The sequence below is a fragment of the Plecotus auritus genome, assembly GCF_963455305.1.
Source record: "Plecotus auritus genome assembly, contig: SCAFFOLD_52, whole genome shotgun sequence".
Lineage (NCBI taxonomy): Eukaryota > Metazoa > Chordata > Mammalia > Chiroptera > Vespertilionidae > Plecotus > Plecotus auritus.
Window position 1 is genome coordinate 56,151 of NW_027664298.1, and position 5,110 is coordinate 61,260.

The 5,110-nt window shown below is 48.6% G+C and overlaps 1 pseudogene across 1 annotated transcript; it reads left to right on the forward strand.

The window, feature by feature from the left end:
• The first annotated feature begins 3,806 nt into the window (after positions 1-3,806).
• Positions 3,807-4,709, forward strand: LOC308240668 (prefoldin subunit 3-like; annotated as a pseudogene). The gene is made up of 2 exons: positions 3,807-4,102; positions 4,416-4,709. The product of its transcript is annotated as a prefoldin subunit 3-like (transcript).
• Positions 4,710-5,110: the final 401 nt, after the last annotated feature.

Below are 5,110 nucleotides of genomic sequence, written 5' to 3' on the forward strand. Positions count from 1 at the left end.
TTGGGGACCATGCGGGGTCCCTGGCCTCATCAGTGCCCAGGGCGCTTTGAAAGGAGCGCTGGCATCCGCTTGCCTGTAACCATACCCAGCTGGGAAGAATAAGTGTGTGAGGAGAAGTTCATCTGGGGCTGGGGCTGTTTCACCCTTAAGCGAACTTCCAGCGAATGGGAAGTCACCCCGATTCTTAGGAGCTCAGTATACAGCCTTGTGGGTCATTTTTCAGGACAACAAGGGGGGTTAACAGCCGAAAGCGCTCATGTGAACAAAGGTTGATGCCCTTTTACCAACTGTTATTAGTCATATCATCAGAGGATTTTGGAAAGCTGGACAGCCAGAAGTGCTCGGTGGATCAGTGCTTGGGGTCCGGAGACCAGCAGGAAATGCTGTATTCATTGAAGGGAAAGGGCCACGTGGATAGCCAGAAATGCTCAGGTGTTCAAGTGCTTGGGGCCCTGGAGCTGGCCGGAAGTGCTGACGTCATCGCGGGGGAGTGGCTACATGAAGAGCCAGAAATGCTCAGGTTGATAAGTGCTTGGGGACAAGGGACCAGCAGGAAGTGCTGACGTCATTCGAGGGAAGGGCCAAGTGGAGAGCCATAAATGCTCAGGTGGACAAGTGCTTGGGGATCTCCGGCCCGCCAGAAGTGCTGAAGTCATCAAGGGCTGGGGCCATGTAGATAGCCAGGTGAATGCCTTGCAGGAAGGGTCGCTAGAGGTCACAGATGCCCCAACGTTCATGGGTCCATGCTCTGGAATTTTGGAGATGGTCCTTGTTCTCAGGGAAGGGCGTTCCCCATGAATTAAACAAAACACTGGGACTTACGATTCGGGAAAATGTAAGTGAGCCGGGAGGGGCAGGCCTTTATGCCTAGCATTGAAAGGCTTTTCAGGGTCTGAACACTGCTTTTTCCCAGATTTCAAAACCTCAGGCAGGACTGTCAGAGTCCCAGGTCATTCTAGTGTGAGGTGCCCACTTGTTCGATTCCGGTCAAGGGTACAGGCCCAGTTCGTGGGCTTGATCCCCAGTAGGGGGCAGCCGGCGGCTGGTGATTGTCTCTCACCGATGATGTTTCTGTCTCTCTCTCCTGCTCCCTTCCTCTCGGGAATCAATGAAAATGTACTAAATTAAAAAAGAAAAGAAAAGAAAAAAAGAAAAGAAAAGAAAAGAAAGGAAAAGAAAAGAAAAGAAAAGAAAAGAAAAGAAAAGAAAAGAAAAGAAAAGAAAAGAAGAAAAAAGAGTGAATAAGACAAAGTGAATAAACAGCCATTCTACCGGAGCATTGTCCCAACCCCTTGAGATTCTGCTTCCCGGCAAGTGTGGACAGTTTGGCTCAAGTAAAGTCCTAAAAGTTCTCTACGGGTTTGAATGTTTTCGCGTGAACACGACGTGTACACCTGCTGGTTTCTGAGGGCGGGGCAACAGAATCAGTCCATGAGGCCTGCTGTGAAACCGTAGAGGAGTCTGTTTTTGCTGTCATAAGCCAGGTCACCCTTAGAAGGAGTGTAGGAAAAACAAAAGCAGAAATGGGATTTACAAAAGAGAAAACAGAGAGAATGGAACATAGGGATGCTCCCAGGACTGTGAGAGGGTATCTCCCCTTCTCCTCACTCATGCTGCTTTTGGAGAAATGGAAATGATCCTAAGAGGTGAAGGTACTGAAGCGCTTGGAGAGACAGACCGGGGCTACTTTACCCCTTCTTAACCCTACCCAACCAAGTCTCCTCTCCCTCTCCCTCGGAGTCAAGCTCATGTGCCGACAACGGTAGGTAGGTAGCGGTACCTAACCGACCGATGGCTGTTTTAAAATCAGATCCTGTCCCCTTTCAACAAGGGCATGTGACAGGGGCAACTATCTTTCACTGGTCAAATCGGCCCCAATTCACCTGATAGGGAGAGAGAGCTTTGTCTCTGTCTGTCTGTGTTTGTCTTTAAGCCAGTGATGCCAGCATATGTTGGTTATTGGTTTTTGTTGGGGGTGTGTGTGTGTTGTTTTTTTAGAAGGGTCATGTGTATGTAGACTTCAATGAGCCAGATACTGAACCAAAAGGGGAGAATGACGATTTTTTTTAAAAATATATTTTATTGATTTTTTACAGAGAGGAAGGGAGAGGGAGAGAGTTGGAAACATCGATGAGAGAGAAAGATCAATCAGCTGCCTCCTGCACACCCCCCACTGGGGATGTGACCACAACCAAGGTACATGCCCTTGACCGGAATTGAACCTGGGACCCTTGAGTCCACAGGCTGACGCTCTATCCACTGAGCCAAACCGTTTAGGGGGAGAATGACGATTTTTAAAAAGGGAACATCCCGAGAGGAATCTCATCTTGAGACCGACTGAACGTATATTCGCCAACTGTCTTTTCTGCACGATGAACTTCCACGAGAGCCCGAGCGACCCGATTCACGGGGGACCTACCACGCTCAGAATGGCCCCAAACAGCCCCAGAGGCTGGCAGAGACGCCTCTCACTCTCGGCTCGCTACCCATGTGTCTCTGTAGATGGGGAACCAGGCCGCGGTAACCTTGAGAGTCCCCTTTTTTGGGGGTACATACTCCCCAACACTTGGGAGAAATTAGACTCAGGGGGCCCCACCAGGGGAAAAAAAAAAAAAAGGCTAATCTTCTTTGGCAACCTAGCCCGACCCCCCTCTATAGAGTGGACAATGGAGGGGTCTGGCCAGTTTCCAGCACCACGGGGTTGAATGCAGGCTAGACCCGTTTTCCCATTCCCAGGGAAGTGAATGGAAAATGAGGCCTTCTCAGATCCATGTGTCTTTTTCCATACACGTGAGCCCTTATGTACGACTCTCAGAAATGACCCTCCTCCTCAGCTCGAGGCTCCCTGAAAACCAGATCGCTCTGTAATGGCTGCAGAGCCTCAGAGAAAAACTTGTTCAGATAGAAAGACACATCTCCAGAACGGGCGAATGGACTCGTTAGCCCATTGCCAACCCTCGCCAGTGCTCGAGGAATTAAAACAGCACTGTCCCCCTTTGACGACGCGGTCGGTACAGGGTCGGAGGTGTGTGGCTCCAGAATATCAAAGCGCAACACATCCTCTTACCGCCTCAACGCTCCCGATGCTGGGTTGAGGAGAGACAGAGAGAGAGAGAGAGAGAGAGAGAGAGAGAGAGAGAGAGGCGATTGTGGAAAAGCACCTAATTAGGGGGGGGGGGGGCGCGGAGGAGAAGAGCAGCTGGTCTCAGCTACAGCGGGGGAACCAGCGTTCACTAAGAAATTTCACTGCCAGAACCTGTCATCCCGGCTCTTCTTCTGACCTGTTCCGATTGTTAGAAATGAGGTGAGCCCTTCCAAACCAGGGGTCATGGCAGAACACAAAGCACTCAAGTAAACTCATAAAAGAGGTCAGATTATGATATTGCTGTGGCCGCTTCGGCTCAGCAAGCAGACATAGCGTCGGCCTGCAGGAGGGTGCACGGTCCGCTAGAATTTATGCCTGACGCACACGTGATTTGTCCCTCACTCTGGATCGGAAGAGCTTAGGCTCACATTCTTTTTTTTTTTTTTTAATGATATATGTTTATTGATTTCAGATAGAAAGGGAGAGGGAGAGAGAGACAGAAACATCCATGATGAGAGAGAGAATCATGGATCGGCTGCCTCTTGCACACTCCCTACTGGGGATCGAGCCCACAACCGGGCATGTGCCCTTGACCGAAATCGAACCCGGGACCCTGCCATCCGCAGGCCGACGTCGGCTCTATTCTATCCACTGAGCCAAACCGGTTAGGGCTAGGCTCACATTCTTGAGCGATTGCCTAATTGAAAGGATTAAAGGGAAGATGGCAGTGGCTAGAGATGGCTATGGCTTAGGAGAACTCGCTTCAGGGAAGGGAGATGGCGGTGGCTCCACCTGGGGATTCCTGAGGCCGTGTTTTTGGAAGATGTGGATTCTTACATGAAACAGCCTGGGGATGAGACTGCGGAGACAGTGCTAAAGAAGTTGGAGGAACAGGACCATAAGTATAAGTTTATGGAACTCAACCTTGCTCAGAAGAGAAGTAGGCAGCTAAAGGGTCAGATTCCTGAAATTACGCAGACTGTAGAAAATCTGAACTACGTGCAGAAGAAGAAGGAAGGAGGAGGAGGAGGAGGAGGAGGAGGAGGAGGAGGAGGAGTCGTCATCGTCCACCAATTCAATGGAGGCCAGATTCTTTTTTTTTTTTTTTTTTTTAAATATATTTTATTGATATTTCACAGAGAGGAAGGGAGAGGGATAGAGAGTTAGAAACATCGATGAGAGAGAAACATCGATCAGCTGCCTCTTGCACACCTCCCACTGAGGATGTGCCCGCAACCAAGGTACATGCCCTTGACCGGAATCGAACCCGGGACCTTTCAGTCCGCAGGCCGACGCTCTATCCACTGAGCCAAACCGGTTTCGGCTGGAGGCCAGATTCTTACTGGCAGATAACCTGTCCGGCCAAGCTCCAGGTCCTCCTACCGACAGAGCGTGTCTGTGGTTAGGGCGGTTCATGAATGTAATGCTTGAGTATGATCTTGATGAACCTCAGGCATCGTTGGAAAAGAATTCAACCGCTGCCACAAAGGATCTGGATTCTCTCGAGGAAGACCTTGACTTTCGTCGAGATCCATTGACTGCCACTCAAGTCAATATGGCCACCGTTTATCACGGGGACGTAAAAAGAAGGAACAAAGATGATTCTGCCAAGAAGAAAGCATAATTCTGGCAATGAAAAACGTGGTTCATTTTTCCAAACATGGTCTTTTAAATATTCCAGAGTTTATTCTTACAGGTTGACATTAGTATGAATGTGTGTGTGTGTGTGTGTGTGTGTGTGTGTGTGTGTGTGTTTAACGAGTAAGAATAAGTGATCATTAAAACTTTAAAAAGATATAAACACCAACACCATTTTATGTAGTTATGAAAACAAAATTATTTCCAAATATTTAATGGAATTAGCAGCATTATTTATTCACTTATTTATTTATTTTGCATTTACGACATAGTAAAGAGTACTGTCATCATTTCTTGTTGGTTTATTGTAAGAGCAGTCTTCACTGAAACGGCTGAAAACGGATGTGTGCTGTGGAGGCTGAATTCCGGACACTTAAGCACAGTTTA